The following is a 19,458-nucleotide window of genomic DNA, read 5'->3' as shown; positions in this document are numbered from 1 at the left end:
GATATTTCAATTGTGGAATTATCTGCTAGGTCCAGTGATTCAGGCCCACCTACTTCCACTTATAGGACAGTTGTTGTCAACCAAACATGGCTCTCAAGATGGGATCATCTTATCTACTGCATTGGACCTATGTAGTCTACCATCAGCCCATACTACACTTGATCAAACATCCACAGTGTCCTGGTCTACAAAACCACTCCTATATCTATTGTCCGTCAACTCTTCTTTGTTGAAGTAGCAACTTGACTGAAACCAATCAAGAAAGCAACTAGAGAGTAGGCATGGCTATTGAAATTGATGCCTTATTACAAAACAATAGTTGAGAACTTATCCCTCCAAAACTTAACATGAGCTTTCTAGGTTGAGTGGTTTATTTTACGATAAAATGCAACCCAAATGGCTCCATAGCTCATAATAAAGAATATCTTTGTAGGTTGAGTGGTTTATGAGTGCAAAACTTTAATTTAAAGTACGACACAAGCACAGGATTTGTCAAATGAAAGTGAAACAAAAAAGACTAATAACTATTATAAGGAATGCAATAATGTTTAAAATAATTCATCTATATTTTTATAATTTACTACAAAAATAATTAAGTATTTTATACTAATTATATTAATAATTTTTAACAAAGATCATAAATTATTGATAATGTTATATTTTATTGTAAAAAGATAAAATAATCATTTTCCATATTATTTTATAATAATTTTTTGAAATTTTTTTGCATTTTAAGCATTTTTTTTCAATTGATTTTCAATAAATTTTCACTGGAAATTTAATTACAGCAAAAAGATGTTTACTTTTTGTTGTCCTTTCAGTATTTTCTTAATGATTTTCAATTATTTTTCAGAAATATTTTGCATTTTCGGTATTTTCAATATTTCCACTAATTTTTAGCATTTTCAATGATTTTTAGTAATTTTTGCATTTTATATAATTTTTAACAAATTTCAGCTACTTAAAAATAAGTTTCAATGTTTTTGCATTTTCTGCTTTTGCAATTAGTCATTTTTCATTAAGTTTTACTAATGTTTCTATAATTTTCAATTGATCTTAGTAATTTTTCATTGGAAATTATGTGATTTATATGTTCAGCAATTAATAAGTTCAGAATTTATTTACTACTAATTATTAATTGTTATTATTTTAGTAATAAATGTTTTCATAAATTATTTGAGTAATTTATTTCATTAATTGTTAATTATTTCAGTAATTTCAATAATTAAAACGATTTTAGTAATTTCAATAAGTATCACTAAATAAGCACATATGAGTAAATTATAATAATTTTAATTTAGTCATTTAAATAATTAAAATAATTTCGGTAATTTAAATAAATAATTATTTAACTATTTCTTTAAATTATGACTAAATTTCAGTTATTAATAATTTTAATAATTATTTTCTGATAATTATTAGTAATTATAAGTTTATAGCTAATTAGTACTTATACTACTACAAATACAATAATAATAATAATAATAATAATAATAATAATAATAATAATAATAATAATAATAATAATAATAATAATAATAATAATAATAATAACAATAATTCTTGTTATTGTCTTTATATTTATTATTCTTTATTATTATTATTATTATTATTATTAAATGAATAGAAATCAACACCTGTATTACACTGTTCAAACCTGTATATATGGTCCAAGTGGGTTTTTCACAAACGGGTTGCAAATGACCCATTTTCTGTGTCTTCTTCACCCGCACGTTAAAACGGGTCTTGTGACAACCCAAATTATTTTGTCTATTTTCCTGCTTTTTTCATTTTTTGGATTTGACTTCTAATGAATATGTTTGGATGTCAAAAAAAGCATGTTATTATCGGTTTTAACACACAAAACGTTATATTTTGAAGAAATTATACCTGATTTATTCTTGCCACAACTTTATCGCCGGAGCCGAATTTGAACCAAACTTTAACATGAAAACACGCTTGAAGAAACAATCCTGGAATGCTACTACTAAACCACAAAAGAAGTTGAAAAGGAATGGTAACCCAATGAAAAAAAAAAAAAGAAGAAAAACAACATACCTGGAAGTGAATTTGAATAAGAAGAAACTGAGTTTGTAACCAAAAGAAAACCTCTACAAAAATATTCTCGAACTAAATCTGCAACAAAAAATAATTCATTTGAGAGTTGGAATAAGGAGAAGAAAACAAAACATGAAAAAAAGAAGACGATCCCAGCCATTTGGAACTATCTCCTCGAATCATCTCTGCAACCATCTCAGATGATCTCCAACTATTTGTGCTCTAAAATGTCTGCAAAACATAAAGAGAAAAAGAGAAGACGCTCTTAGACTTTTGGAATACCCAATGTTCGAAACAAAAACCTTTTATGTGGGAGATGATTTAGAAGTCAAAATGACTCTTGCTTTTCATTGGATTTCTTAATATTACATGGGTTTAAGAAAAAAAAAAGAAAATTCAAAAAAAAATGAGAAATTCAAAATTTTAAATTTGAGAAATTTAAATAAATAATTATTTATATATTTCTTTAAATTATCATTAAATTTTAGTTATTAATAATTTTAATAATTACTTTTTGATAATTATTAGTAATTATAATTAATTAGTACTTATACTATTACAAATATAATAATAATAATAATAATAATTTTTGTTATTGCTTTTATATTTATTATTATTATTATATTTATAATTTATTATTATTATTATTATTATTATTATTATTATTATAATGAATAGAAATCAACACGTGTACTGCACAGTTCAAACCTATATATATGGTTTGAGTGGGTTTTTCACAAACGGGTTGCAAATGACCCATTTGCACTGTCTTCTTCACCCGCATGTTAAAACGGGTCTTGTGATGACCCAAATTATTTTTTTTCTATTTTCCTGCTTTTTTTCATTTGTTTAGATTCTTGACTTCTAATGAATTTGTTTGGATGTTAGAAACAATTTATTGTCGATTTTAACACATAAAACGTTATATTTTGAAGAAATCATACCTAATTTATTCTTGTTACAACTTTATCATCAAAGCCACACTTGAACCAAACTTTAACATGAAAACACGCTTTGATAGGAAAAAACAAAGAAGATAAATGGAGAAAATAATATTTATTAATATCGAATTCAAGAGGTTACAACCTATTTATAATAGAGCTAGAGATACAAGGTCGGCGACCTAAATTAGAATACAAAAAGGATATGTACAGCTAATTAGATTAGAACTATTTCTCATAAAATTAAGGAGATAATGATAGAATACTAATTTCGATAGGACTCTTTCTCCTAGAATTAACGAGATAATGAATACTAATTTTGATAGAATATGCTAACATCCCCTCTCAAACTCAAGATGGTAATGTATTAGTCATCTGGAGTTTGCCAACTAGAGCACGAAAGCGAAGAGGAGAGTGAGCTTTGGTAAATATATCTGCAGATTGATCCTGGGAAGGGACAGGAATAAGGCGAACAGTACCCTCGAGCACATGATGACGAATAAAGTGACAATCACTCTCAATATGCTTAGTGCACTCATGAAATACATCATTGTGGGCAATCTGTATGGCGCTACGATTGTCACAGTAAAGTGAGGTTGCAGATGAATAAGTAATTCCCATGTCATGGAGTAACCATTGTAACCATAACAGCTCGAAGGTAGTGTTAGCAAGAGCTCGATATTCAACTTCAGTACTAGAACGAGAGACAACTGTTTGCTTCTTACTATGCCAAGATATAAGAGAGTCTCCAAGAAAGAAGCAATAACCAGTAGTGGAGCATCTATCAGTAGGATCACCGGCCCAATCAGCATCAGAATATGCGATCAAATGAAGAAAGGAAGAATTGGAGTAATGAAGTCCATGAAACAAAGTTCCCTTGACATAACGGATGATACGAAGCACAGCAGCATAATGAGTAGTGCGAGGGGCAAACATGAACTAAATATGGACGACATACGCAATATCAGGACGAGTAAAAGTAAGGTATACAAGACTGCCAACTAGTTGCCGATTTATGGTGTAGTCACTAAGAGGAGTACCATTATTAGCTGAAAATTTGGCATTAGGCTCAAATGGAGTGTTAACAGTCTTAGTATCAATGAGTCCTGCATGAGAAACAAGATCAGTGGCATACTTGGCCTGAGACAGATAATATCCCGATTGGTCGGAGGAGACCTCAATGCCTAGAAAATAATTTAGTCGACCAAGATCTTTCATTTCAAACTGTTTGCTAAGAAAAGTCTTAAGAGCGGAAATGCCCTGCAAATCATCGCCAGTAATGATCATATCATCCACATAAAGGAGGAGAAGTACACAACCCTGAGAGGTCTTACGGATGAACAAGGCATGATCATAAGTGCTAGATTGAAAACCAAACTGACAAACAGTAGAGCTGAATTTGGAGAACCATGCTCAAGGCGCCTGCTTAAGTCCATATAGAGCCTTACGAAGACGACAAACCTGATTAGGGAGATGATCATAACCAGGAGGGGGGCTGCATATAAATCTCTTTAGAAAGATCGCCATTGAGAAAAGCATTCTTAACATCCATCTGAAATAGCTGCCAATGCTTACCTGCAGCAATTGTAATAAGACTACGAACAGAAGTGATACGGGCTACTAGGGCAAAAGTCTTCTTATAATCAATGCCATACTCCTGTGTGAACCCTTTATCTACCAATCTAGTTTTATACCTTTCAACTGAACTATCTCCCCGGGTCTTGATTTTGTAGACCCATTTATAACCAATCACGGATTTATCTGGAGGCCGGTCAACTAAGCCCCAAGTGTGAGTGCTTGTAAGAGTTTGAATTTCTTCTGTCATTACTTTTTGCCATAGAGGGTCAGTACTAGCCTCGTGATAGGTTCAAGGCTCGTATAAAGATACAATGGTAGAATAACAATGAAAATCACGAAGAAGAATGGAAGGTTTAGTGACCCTACCAGAACGATGGAGTGGAGCATTAGAATGATTAGGGTCTAATTCATCAAGAGGTATCAAGGGCTCAAAAGAAGGCAGAGTTGGAGGATCCATGGCCAAGGTAGATGCATCAGGGGAGGTTGCAGGTTGTGCAGTACTGTTAGAGCTATCAAAGGAAGAAGTAGTCAGACCTATAGGTAATTCATCAAGAAAAAGCAAAGTAGTAGGATCAATGAAAAAATGTGAAGATGTCGTGGTAACTCGAAATTGGGAGAGACTTGAGAACATTTTGTGTTCCCAAAAGGTAACATGATGAGATATGCGAAGTCGTTGGGAAAGAGGATCCCAACACCGATATCCTTTATGTTCAATACCATACCTGGAAAAAACAACATAAGCGTGTTTTTGGTTCCAATTTGGTATGTTCATGAGGTTGTAATAGAATAAAACAAGCACAACCAAATACACGAAGAGACTGGTAATCAGGGCAATAGCCATACAATCATTCATAAGGAGAAATAGTACCAATAACAGGAGAAGGAATGCGATTGATGGTATAAACAACAGTGAGGGCTGCTTCCCCCAAAAAACATTCAGGACAAGAGGAAGAGATTAAAACAGCTCGAACATTATCAAGAATATGCCTATGTTTTCGTTCTGCATGCCCATTTTGTTGAGATGTACTAGGACAAGATCTATGAATGATAGTTCCATTTTGTGAAAGAAATTGGGTAAGGATAGAATCTCTATATTCCATGGCATTATCAGTACGAAAAATTTTGATGATAGAGGAAAACTAAGTTTTGATCATGGTGGCAAACTGAATATAAATTGCAGGTAATTCAGATTTAGTACGCATGAGATAAATCCATGTATATCGAGAGAAATCATCAACAAATATCACAAAATAACGCAAACCACCCATGGTATTATGAGGCGAAGGTCTCTAAATATCAGAATGAATAAGATCAAAAGGTGCAGAAGAAACAAAATCACTTATATTAAAAGGCAAAGCATGATGTTTTGAAAGAGGACATGAAACAACACAATCAAAGTGTGTTGTTTTAACAGGACCCAAACATCCATTAGAAATTAAAGATCATAATCTAGAGGTAGAAATGTGACCAAGGTGAGAATGCCAGACACAAGAGGTGACAGCAGCAACAAGAGATGGTAATCGAAGAGATGATAGCTCAAACAGTCTCCCAACCTTATGGCCTGTCTCAATGATCTTCCCTGTCCGTGGATCCTACACAGTACAACTACGACTTAAGAAATGTATTTCAAAACCAAGTTCACATAATTGTCCAACAGATATAAGATTTAGATATAATTGAGGTACCAAAAAAGTATTAGGATAGTGACAAACGATGTGTTGAAATAGTTCCTACACTTTTGACAATTAAGGTTGAACTATCGGCAGTATGAACAATTGGTGCAATAGAATGATGTGACATGGAAGTAAACAGGGATGAATTGGATGTCATATGATTGCAACAGGCATAATCAAAATACCATGATGAGGTAGAACCTGGAGTGACGGACAAGACTGAATTAAAAGGCATACCAGAATCAGGTTGGAGCTGGTGAAGAGCTTGGAGTTCTCTAAGAGAAAACTTTGGAGAGGTGTTATCAGAATAATTCTCTGTGGCAGCAGTCGGGGTGACTAGAGTAGCAAGAATAGCATCAGTAGATAATAAGGATCGCTCATCTTGAAGTGATTTTAGTTGAGTTTCTTCAAAGAGCAAATCTTTTATCACAACTTCAAGGGAAGGCAATGGGCTACGATGAAGTAGAGTACCACTAATAGGTTCATATTCATCCCTAAGAGTCCTCAAAAGATGCCAAACACGTTGGCAATTGCGAAGCTTAGAACAAGTAGTAGCTGCAGAGGTACTATCCCATTCAGGTTCACATTGTGCTAACTTATCCCAAAGAACTTGTAATTCAGAGACATAACTGTGAATGGTCTATTCAGGTTGCTGATTCATACTGTGAAGACGCCTATAGAGCTGAAACGAATGTACATCATCAGAAATATAATAACGAACTTGTAAGAAATCCCATACCTCTTTAGGAGAGTCATATCTGTGAAATTCCAACTTGATGCTTGCAACACAAGTAGTGCAAACCAGGTCAATATTTGATGATTTTTCCCATCCCATCTTTCTATGCATTCAACAAACTTATCTTCTATGTCATCAGCAACTTTAGTAGGTTTGGGAATCTCACTAGTCACATATTGCCATAGAAGTTGTCCCTTAAGAAAACTACACATCTCTTGAGACCATAAATCAAAATTTGAGCCATCGAAGGTAACCGTGATAGGATGAGAGATATGTTGAGCAGTTTCAGATGAATCCATGAGGAGAAACACAGAACTTTGCAGCAACACGAATCAGGGAAAACCTAATACTGACTTGGAAAACAAATGAAGAAATTGGAACGCAGGTATTGAACTCAAGAGAATCAAACAGGGCTAAGTGGAAAAAAAAATCACCAAGCTTTTGTAGAGAGGAGCTCTGATACCATGATAGGAAAAAACAAAGAAGATAAATGGAGAAAATAATATTTCTTGATATTGAGTTCAATAGGTTACAGCCTATTTATAATAGAGCTAGGGATACAAGGTCGGCGACCTAAATTAGAATACAAAAAGGATATGTACAGCTAATTAGATTAAAACTATTTCTCGTAGAATTAAGGAGATAATGATAGAATACTAATTTCGATAGGACTATCTCTCCTAGAATTAAGGAGATAATGAATACTAATTTTGATAGAATACGCTAACACACTTGAAGAAACAATCCTAGAACACTACTATTAAACCACAAAAGCAGTTGAAAAAGAATTTTAACCCAATGAAAAAAAAAAGAAAAGAAAAGCAACATACCTGGAAGTGAGTTTGAATAAGAAGAAACTAACTTTGCAACCAATAGAAAACCTCTACAAAAATATTCTCAAACTAAATCTGCAACAAAAAAATAATTCATTTGAGAGTTGGAATAAGGAGAAGAAAAACAAAACATGAAAAAAAAAGAAGGCGATCCCAGACATTTGGAACTATCTCTTGGAACAATCTCTACAACTATCTCAAATGGTCTCCAACTATTTGTACTCTAAAATGTCTACAAAGAATGAAGAAAAAAAGAGAAGACATTCTTTGACTTTTGGAATACCCAGTGTTTTAAACAAAAACCTTTTATGTGGGAGATGCATTAGAAATGACTCTTGCTTTTCATTGTGTCATTTTTACCCCTAGTTTGGTGTTTCTAGGTCCAATACCCCCATTTTTTCACCTCTGCGTTCCCTTTTAAGTTGTCACCATTGTACTTAATTTCGTCATTGTCAGTGAGGTAAGGTTTATCCAAGGCCATCTTAGTAATCTTTCAAAGATTGTGGAGGTCTTATTATATGGGACAAAATGTAGCTTAGGATCAGGCTTAGAATTGAAGGATAGGAGGCACAAATACTCTTTTCATATGGGTTTCAGATGCTTGAATTTGACATATAGGGCATTCCCTTATTTCCCCTTTCTTTTGCTTCCCTTAGTTGTAGAAATACTTTTCGTGTCTTTCGATTCCATGAGTCATGCATATTTCTTAATCAAGGGGGACTTTTTATGTTGGAATGAAATGTGAATGGGGCGGGTTTAAATCAGAGACCATATGTCATTTAGAGAATGCTTTACTAACTGATTGCCCCAATTTCTCTCTATTCCTCTTTTTCTTTTCTTTTTTTCCTTTCTTTTTTTCAAAATTGCACTTTATTGCCCTAGTTTTTCCTGTCTTTATTTCTTTTTTGATTTTGTATAAGGGCATTCAGACATTTGACATACGTCTCTTCAAAAAAAAGTTTAATCAAATAAAATGATTAAAATGAAGGCTCAAAGAATAGGTTAGTGGATTAAAGACAAGATAAAACAACCGATAGATGACCTCCCTTCATTTCTTGATTGTATGCATAATTCGTGAAATGAAATACATGTTAAGCTTGTCCTCAAGGGAGTGTTATTACACTTTAAAATGTTGGGGCCCTTTAGTGAGTTTGCCCCTAGTCATTTTTTTACTCTCATTTTTTATGCTTTTTCTTCCCTTTTCTTTTTTTCTTGTTTTTTGCCCTCTATTTTTTTTTTTTTTTTGCCATTTGATTTTTGCATCCTTGGGAGCTTGTGGGTTTTGTGAAATTGGGGTTTTGTGAAAGGTTCAAATGGGGTGACTATTACCTAAATGAATGATGAAAGACCAAGAGGAAATGATTGGCCGAAAATGGGCTCCAATTCTTTCTTTGATAGATCAACAATTTGTACTAGTTTTGATACCTTTAATTAATGCTAACTTAGGAGTAGTTGTTGCAAGTCGACTCAATTTCCCTTGGAATAAGCCTCCAATGCTTGTGCTATCCAGGGTTGTCCCCTTAATCAAATATTTCCTTCTTTGAATTTCCAATCAACAACCAACTTTTCTTAAGAACACATCCACAAGACTTGTTGCAAGTCCTTAGTTAAGTTTAGTTTTGATCATCAAATCTAGATATGCTAGAAGGATAAATTGGACCCAACTGAATTTGTTGTTTTGTTTGGAGTATAGATTAACAAAAGACATAGAAAAAACAAACTTTCATTAAGTAGAAAATTAAGTACAATTTGTCTTAAAGTTTAATGCAAAGATGCATTAAGTCACTACATGCCCACAAACTCGAGGTTAGTGTTGTATTACCCATCATCAATGAGGCATTGGATAGTATACTTCAATTGCCAATATTCGTTAGTCTTATGTTTTGGTCCTTGATGGTGGATATAGTATGCCTTATGGATGGGAAAAAGTTGGTAAAATTGGCAAGATAATGGGGTGAACTTATTCGCTTTTTTTCTTTGATTTTTGAGGTCATGGTATAGGATTTGAGACAAAGGGTGGCATAAAAACTGGTGGTGTTATTCTTGTGCAAGAGATTAGCTAATCAACATTGAAGGTTAACGGGTTCACTGCTTTTTGAAATTCTTTAATCTCTTATAGTGCATGATGTAACACAAAAATGATGCAAGCAATGCCCAAATTGTATGGATCAGTATCTACTTTTCTAGCTTTATGAGGGTATTAGGCTTGATAATAGGCTCCTAATAGGTTGTTATAACAAGATCCTAAGAAATTGGAAACCTAATAACATGGTCTAGTGACAATATGCTCATGCAAAGTGGGGATAAAAACAATGATAAATCATGATAGCACCATTTTGACCCTAGTATGCACTTAAGACTATCAAGGTTACTATGGATCAGTTAAGTAGATCTTGGATCCTAAATGAGAATGGGTTAAGATTAAACTTGACTTGACAAGGGAGTAAGATGCTAGGGACAAGGCTGAGGTAATAAACTTGGTATAAAGTGCTAGGTGTTGGACAAAAGGAAGGCGTCAATTATATGGTTGTGTAGTTGATGATTGGAGGGGTCCTAAAAAGGCTAACTATGTAGGTGATTAGATAGGACGGCTTCCTTGGAATGGGTCAAGGGAACCTAGTGAGGATGTGAAGGGATCTAAGGCTAACTAGACTAGTTTATGCCATAGAAACGCCTTAAATTATTGGACCTTTGTTAAAAATCAGGCAAAACATTTATAAAGCGAAAACTGAGGTTGAACTTGAAGGAAAACAAATTTGCTACTCAAAGAAAATTTAATAAATGTTTTAGGATTTGATGAAACTTGATTTACTTTAATGATTTCAATTTTTATTAATAATTTGTAATGGAATGTTGATTTTTGGGATTTTGACATAGGTGACATGACTTGGGATTGTTACTACCCTATGAGTAAATAATTGACAATTGATCTTGGAAAAGAGACTTTATTTGACAATCCTTATAGTAAAGCTTAATGGTTTGGAAAACTCATTATATTTTGATGATTTTATTTTATGAATTTTTGGACTGTTCTAGAAATAGATTCTTTTTCACTAATTAGATGTTAAGGTTTGAGAGGGTTGCTTTTTGACTGATGGAACAACCTTTTTGATTAGTTAGAAAAAGAGTGATGCTTTTTGACTCCAAGAAGATCATGGCTTTGGGTATGGAAGGTAATGTCTTTTAATATTGGTTGAGGGAAATTACTCCCTTCACCATGTCCATTTAATAGACACCCTTAAGCTGATAGAATAACCTTTTGATGTTGCTTCCCAGGAATAAATTCATTGGGTCAAGCATCTACTAAGTTTGGATTGGATAAGAGCAATCATCTACTCAATTTGGACTAGAGAAGAGCATGGAGAATATTTAAGTTTGAAAGTTTATGGAAAAATGTAAGAATGTCTTTTTGATACTAGTCGGGGGAGCCTTATTCTGTACACCATATGTGTATTTATTGGATATACTAGAGTGTTGGAGGTATTAAGGTCAAACTGGCCTTTTGATGTTGCTTCTCAAGAGCAAACTCATAGAATCAAACATCTATTTGGCCTCGGTGATTAAGGGATAAAGTATCTTTTGATATTGGCTGAGGGAGGGTTAGACCCTTGTCATACATGTACTTACTAGATACTTTAGGAAAAGAAGATTGTCAAGATGGCCTTTTTGATGATGCTACCTTCAATAGATGAACTCATTGAGTCAAGCATCTACTTTTCAAGAACTAAACTCATAGAGTCATGCATCTACTTAGCCAAGAGATAAACATAGGATAAAGAATAGAATGCGTTAAAAATGACCTTTTGACGTTACTTTTCAAGAGGTAAACTCATAGAGTCATGCATCTACTTAGCCAATATAGGGAACAATAACCTTCAGTAGGAAAATGGGCTCTTTAAGCATTTTAGATGAGAGTTTCAGATTTTGAGAGTTGTAGGTTTGATTTTGATCATAATTCTTAGATTGAGATTTTTTTCCTTATTGGAGTTTGATTTTAGATGAAGGTTGTATATTTGATTCTTGATTATAAATTGAAAGTTTTTTTTTCTACCTTTATTTCAAAAAAAAAACAATATATAGCGGTAATTTTATAAAGGGTTAAAAGGGGGCTGCCGTTAAAAATAATAGGTTGTAGCGGTAGTCCCGCCCTTTCTATTTCTCTCCCTCTTTTAGTTGGACCTCCACCAACTTCTCTCCCGACAGTAATCTGCAATGCTGGTGTTAACAGATGGCACCTGGGTAAGGATAACACCTTTCTCTCTCCCTCTTTGCCCCCTCTTTCTCTGTGATTGACCTAACCCGATCTGTTTTTTATCAAATTCTCTGTACTATCCCACTGGAAAACACAATTGGCAGTAGTAGTGTCAACAATGTGGGTTTTAACTGCCCCAATCATGTTTCACTCATATAGATGAAGGTAATTCTCCAACTCATAATTTTTTGTATTTGGTTTGGTAGTGGTTTACATTGTTCCTTCTATTTGTGTTGGTAATTTGACACTACTGGTAATTCGACGATAGAATTGATGGTCGAAGTAGAGGACATTAACTTAAAACAAAGCAAAAGGTAAGCAGCTAACGACAATGAAGGAACTTCATCCAATTCACGATTATGGTTCTGAACGTATCTGCAAAACAAAGTAACAAACAAGGAGAAGATTATTTATTGTACAAGATTGAGAGAGGTAGGATGCAATATATCATCGTCACAATGGAAGTTTGTACTTCCAAATGAGGGGTATAAACTAAGTGTCAATTCCCACATTCTCGAACTTGCTTCTGATAGCTCCCTCATCGAAAACGGACTATAGAGCCATTATTCATCTCACTTTGCTTTCCAGTTTCCACTACCTAGCATTTATTTTGGATTGACAGCCTTTCTTTGATTCACTGTATTATAACATTGTTTTTCTTTTTTCTCCCAACTAAGAAAAGGGTTTATGAAACTCAGCTTCTGCCTTGCGGCGGGAAGAATGGATTGAGGCATGAGGGCAAGCACCGATAACAAGGGATAGATATAGAGCTTCCTGTAGATGAGTTGATTAAGAAGGCTGATGGATTTGTAGGAGTATTTCCAAGTTAATCCATTCTCTTATCCTGATTATGCAAAATGCATTTTCATTCTTTTGCTTTTATCATCTAAACTGACTTTTTTTTTTCTGTTGCAAAGCATAAATATGAAATTGTAAGGAAGTTACAGGAGAAGAAACATATTTGTGGAATGACTAGAGATGGAGTGAATGATGCTCCTACACTGAAGAAGGCTGATATTGGAATTGATGTTGCTAATACTACTGATGTTGCTAGAAATGCTTCTAATATAGTTCTCATAGAACCTGGGCTGAGTGTTATAATCAATGTTTGCTCACCCGTAGAGCTATTTTCCCAAGAAAGAAGAATTTCATTGTTAGTCCTAGTCATCCCTCCTTCCCCCTTCCCCTTTTCCTTGAGATCATTGAACTTTAGTTTGCTAACAATAACCAAATTTGATTCCATTTTTCCAATTTTTCAGATATATGAAGTTTCAATCACAATTGGTATTGTGGTAAGTTGGCTTTTATAAAAAAAAGTCATTCATGCTTACGATTAAAAAAAAAGGCATTTGTATTTCATACTAACACTGGCATTGATGACAGTGTTATTCTTCTGGGCTATGCATGATATTGACTTTTTCTCTGTAAGAAGTTTGTTATTGTTTCTTCAGGAGCAAATATTATAACTAAACTTTTCTTTTATGAAGACAACTTAAATTTTAATTTTGTTATGGTCTATATCCTACAAGACAAATTCAATGTAAGATTATTGAGGAGGAGTCCTCATAAGCAATTGGTTGCATTATACTTGCAAGTGAGTATCATTAGCGAGGCCCTTATTTTTGTCATTCGGTCACATGGATGGTCATATGTTGAATGTCCTGTATTGCTCCTAATGAGTGCCTTTATAATTGCTCAACTGGTAAGAATGTGTGTTTTTTATTTTGTCTTTCTTTTTTTCCATGGACCAATAGATTTATCCCTCTCCACCACCCTACATGCAATAGAGCACCCACGATTGGTTAAGCTTTATTGATTTTTTAATTGGTTCATGGACTAAGTTGGCTGAGTCCAACCCCATAACTATAAAACTATAATTTTTATTAATATTATTTTCTAATTCTTTCACAAGGGCTAACCAATACCCAATAAAGGGACAAAATGTTAGGTTAACTTTAATTTTCAATGTAGTTGTATTCTGAAGCCTTATAATTTGCCACATGTTGCTCATTCAAAGGACTAAAGTGGTTTATTTGTTCAGTCCAACTCCAACCATTTAATTATCTTGAAGATGGTTATTTTGCTACTCATCTCTCTGATTTGTTTCACATTTGAATGGATTCAAAGGAAAGTAAGAAAAGAAAAAGAAAAAGATTATTTGCTCCACCATGTTGTTAATTAGTTGGTTATTATCAGGTGGCAACTCTAATTGCAGTCTATGCCAATTGGGATTTCTCAAGGATAAAGGGAATTGGTTGGGATTGGGGTTGGAGTTGGGCTAGAGTAATATGGCTTTATAGTGTTTTAAGGGCATTAGATGGGGATATTGGAATGTTCCATGCAACTAGACGACAAATGTTGAACTGATATGAATCTGTATCTAGTTATTGCCTTCTAGGACCTTAGAATCTCGGTTTCCTATAAAATTTGGTACCATGTATATTGCTGATACATGGGTAAGTGCTAGTTTTTGTTATGAGTTTTGGCTTTAAGTTGTTTTCTCTTTTTCATTTCCCCTCATTTTGCAATTATTATTGAGTTAATGTAAATAGTGTATTAAAATGTTTGTTGTGTACATAGGGGTTGGTTTGCTATGAATGACTCTATCATTCTGATTCTCCTTTAGCTTACCTATGTTTTTTGTATATCAAGTCAATTTGTATATAAACAAGCAAGTCAGGTTATTGGTAAGTTTTGTGTACACATTTGCAAAATTCATAGTTCCATATACATATGTTTTTCATGATATACATAATTTTGGTGTTCTGAGGCACTTAATTGTTTCATGTGACACGGTTAGTTGTTGCAAGTGTTAAGAAGGTGGATTTATTTGGTGAAAGTATAATCGACCTCACAAATGCACCAACTTCTATTCCAATAGAAACAAAAACAAATACTATTAAAAGTAGTAACACAGAAGATGTTGATATGTTTGCATATGCAACTTTTGTGTCTACATCACCTCATGTAGAAGTAGGGGTGGTCTCTCGAAAACATGGATGATGAAATTTGTATCAAGGAGTTTATCAATTTGAAATGTGTTTGTGGCTTAAATATTTTGAATGGAGATTGTACATTTATATTTTATTTGTAATTGATGTTTTGACCTTTTGTATTAATTTTTAATTTGCATAAATGAACTGAAAATAGGTTATTTGAAACAAATTATAACTTTATTTAATTAAAAACAATTTCATGTTATTTGGATTTTGGACAAAATTTCAGGTTATTTTAGTAGGTGAAAAAATAAATTAAAATATCATTTGCAATTGTTTAGGGTAGGGCTCTATAGCAATAGTCGCTATTGCCGCTAAAGGTAAATTGACTGCCACTAAAAAACATTTGCACCAAACTATAGCAGTAGTTGGTAAACTCATTTAGTGGTAGTTTTTTGGCTACCGCTAAAAGCTTGTTTCTAGCGCCAGCTTTTGACTTTTACCAGTAGCCAGAAAATTGCCGCTAGAATTTTTTCGACACATTTTTTAGGGGCAGTTTGGTGATTGTTGGTAAAGGTTTTACGGGCAATTTTAGAGATTTTTAGCTAACTGCCGCTAAAAGTGATATTTCTTGTAGTGCTTGTATATTACTATTATTATCTTTTATTTAGGATTTTTGATATGTTGTAGCTTACTCAAGAAACCCAACTTAAATGCGAAAGCATTAACATTTAGAAATTTGAGCTTAGGTGTTACATTTGATAACTTTTAAGGTGTTTTAGTAACTTCTAATGGAAGATCAAATCTTCTTTTAATGGGTTAAAGGAGTTTGGAATTTATTATTTATCCAAATTCTAGAGATAGCAACCACATAGTGCAACACTCTTGGTGTTCTAGTCCTAATTATACTATAGTTCATCTATCCTATTTCCATTTAAGTTTTCCATGTATGGATATTCTAAATGCAATGCATGAAGTTGTTAGGTGGGTTATAGACTTAAAGGTTTCAACTAGGTCGCTAGCCTTTAAACCTCCACCTATAAACAAGTGGGCTTCTTTGATTGATGGCTAATTCAAAGGTTTTGGTAATGTCTTTAAGGACCAGAGTCCAAAGGCACACACATACTATCCATCCTCTAATAGGTAAAATGAGACCCTAATTTTATTTATATGAGAGTGCGTGTAATTATAAGTTCAAGCAAGGGGGGAATGTAACCACATATTCAAGTTTACAAACAATCCTATATGTTTCTAGGTGGCTACATTTGGGGAACTAAAGAAAGCTAAGTCCTTCTGAGGCTTGTAAAGGAAATTAAAGATGTAAAGAAGCACTTCCAAATTATAATAAATCAAAAGTAAGACTAAACAAAGTTTTTTTTTCTTCAAAATAGTTGCTTGAAGAATTGGGGTGGGGGGAGAAACCAAGAAGCCAAAAAAACAAAAAAAAAGTATGGGAAAGGTAGATGGGTGCAACTATAGGTGCGATGAAGTTGTTCTAAGTTGTGACAGTGATGTTCTGAGGTGCGGGGGGAGGGGAAGAAACCAAGAAGCCAAAAAAACAAAAAAAAAAGTATGGGAAAGGTAGATGGGTGCAATTATAGGTGCGATGAAGTTGTTCTAAGTTGTGACGGAGATGTTTTGGGTTGCGATGAAGGTGTTCTAAAGTGCAATTTAAGTGTTTTGAGGTGCAATGACGTTGAAGGAAAGTGTGATTTAGCTAACCAAAATGTGGCGATATTAAATGAAGGTGTGATTTTGAAGTTCTGGACTGTGACAAAGTTGAAAGATGTAATTTTGATGTTCTAAGTTGTGATGGTGATGAAAGAATGTGTGATTTTGATGTTCTAGGTTACAATGGGATGAAGGAATGTATGATTTTGATATTTTAGGTTACGATGGTGATGAAAGAATGTATTATTTTGATGTTCTGGGTTGTGATAGTGATGAAAGAAAGTGTGATTTTGATGTTCTAGGTTATGATGGCGACAAAAGAAAGTGTGATTTTGATGTTTTGAGTTGCGATGGTAATAAAAGTAAGCGTGATTTGGCTAATGGTGGTGTGATGAGGTTAAAGTAAAGTGCGATTTCAAACTATTAAAGGAGATTTGCTATGCTAAGATGCAATTTCAACTCACTATGCATTGTTGAGACGCAATTTCAGATCACTAGAAAAGGTTTATCACGCCAAGCCTCTCTGAGACCCAACTTCGAATCGCATTCCAACAATCTTTAAACTTTTAAGTCTTAACAGTGCACAATTGAGGCCAAATGACTCTTGGTAAAAGTCCTAATTGCAAATTCCCAATGGATTCACTAGCTATAAGTGTTAGAAAGCTCATGGCTAGATCAAAGAGATGAAATCACCACCCATTTTTTTTAGAGAAAATGGGTCACCATTTTCATATTTGAAAATTGATTTTATTATCTTGATAGTGGTTATGTTTTCCTTGGGAAAAGGCACACAATTGAGAGGTTTTGGATCCCATGGATTGGGAGAGGGAAGGTGTTTGGCACTCGTCTCTCCAAGCTACTGTAGCATCCTAATACAAGAGTTGTTTAGGCTCAATTTGTGGCAAAAATCCAATGAAATTGGTTGTTAGAATTTCTGAAATCTAAAGAAAAATGCTCCCAACTTCTCTTGAGACTGATTTCAATGTGATGTTATCAAGCTTTAGGGTACTAGTTTCCCTAAGACTCTCGCCTCTTTGCCTCTTTTTTCAGTCCAAAAGAAGTTGAGAACAATGGTTCTCCATGGTCTCTGAACTTCAAATAACCCAAAAGCCGAACTAAGAAAAAAAAAAGGGATTTTGAATCTAAGCAAATAAGAGAGCGAGAGGCTTACCTCTCATGTGTGTGTGTGTGTGTGTATTTGACCTTGAAAAAATAGGGAGTTTGAAGTCTAAGGTTCAAAATGCTTGGAGTTTTCTTATGAATAGAAGCCTTATAGAGGTTGTAAATACTTCTAAGGAGTTTGACTTACGGATTATTAATTGAGGAGAAGGCCCAAAATGAAATGTTATTTTTTAATGGTCAAATGGATGAGTTTGGTCGTAAAACTTGGCATATAGGGTTTTTTTGGTGTTTGAACAAAGCTGTGAAATCTGATTGTTAAATAGGATTTGTATGATAGAGATCTATGGCTAACATGTTTGGATTAATGAGATTTGCTAAAACAGAATCATAACTTGATGAAAGGTAAAATTGGAGAATTTTGGGGTTGAATTAGGTGCATAAGCACTATTGGATATCCAAAATTTGATGGAAGTGATAGATATTTGATTAGATATGTAAATTAAAAGATTTGGTTCATATCAAAATTTTAATTTACAACTCACTAACCGATGAGAAGGTCCAAAATGGGATCTTTCTTGTTTTGGGGGAAAATGAATAATTTAAGTCCAAATATGATGGGTGGTTTATTTTGAGGATTTTGGTATTGGAATATGACTTTTTTGTGGTTTAATTATAAACATCAATTTAGAATCTTTATTGATAAGATGTTTAAACAAGGGACTTTTGAGTTGAGATTTGATGTGTGAGTGTAGATTAAGGCGGGGAGTCAAGAGAATGGTTTTGATTTAAGAAAGAAATGGTTGATCTTGGTATTTGAGTTCTAGCCATTTAGGGTTGTCGAAATAGAATCTTAGTATTTTGAAGGTTAATCGTTATAGATTTGTGATGGGATTTGCTAGTTGATTGTATCGTAATGATTTTAAGGTGATGGATGTATTGGATTTGATTTTGGGTAGTCGAAGTTTGAATATCGCATAGATTTGGCTGTTAGAAAGGAAGTTGGAGTGATGAATGGTGGATCTTTAGAGTTTAGTCATTAAAATTAATGTATAACTAAACTATAGTTTCCTAAGTATGGGAGTCATGTCTGATTAAATGTTGATGTTGATATCAATATTCTTACTTGTCTCGTGGATTGTGTTAAAAGTGAAAATTTCGGATTTTGAAGTCTCAAATTGATCGTTGTGTTTTCAAGTTTTGGAGTTTAAATGGAGGGTATAAAGAGGTAGGGTGAAGGGACTAAGCAAAACATTGGTTGCTAACACCCCTTATAGTCTAGAAATCTCCACTGTAATATGGTATTTGATGTAAATTTCCCCCCTCTTCCCACTCTTCACATCAATGGTTGGCTCCCCTACGGGGCCATCCATATTTATTACCCCCTAATCCACTCTAGGTTTTGGCCTCCTTTTAAAAATTTCCTAGCTCTACCCCTATTTATGCCCCCTCTAGTCCTCTTAAAATGTGTAACATAAAATACGCAAAAAAATAATAATAGAGGCAATTGTAATATGTTGGATAATCCTTATCCTTCACCAAAATGAGATGCATGTTTTTTTCCTCCAAAAAAGAAGAAAGTGAGCTTGGATTTAATGTTATTGATGTTTTTGTGGGACTGAATTCCCCTACCTTAACCATGCGTATCATAATCATTCTAT

General features: G+C 33.7%; 1 pseudogene; it reads left to right on the top strand.

Annotated features, from left to right (window-relative positions):
• Positions 1-12,230: 12,230 nt before the first annotated feature.
• LOC148852581 (plasma membrane ATPase-like) lies at positions 12,231-17,084 on the top strand (annotated as a pseudogene).
• Positions 17,085-19,458: the final 2,374 nt, after the last annotated feature.

Source organism: Nelumbo lutea, chromosome 5, assembly GCF_056320005.1.
Source record: "Nelumbo lutea isolate HS-2025 chromosome 5, American lotus-T2T, whole genome shotgun sequence".
Classification (NCBI taxonomy): Eukaryota; Viridiplantae; Streptophyta; class Magnoliopsida; order Proteales; family Nelumbonaceae; genus Nelumbo; species Nelumbo lutea.
This window is presented reverse-complemented; position numbering and strand designations above follow the sequence as displayed.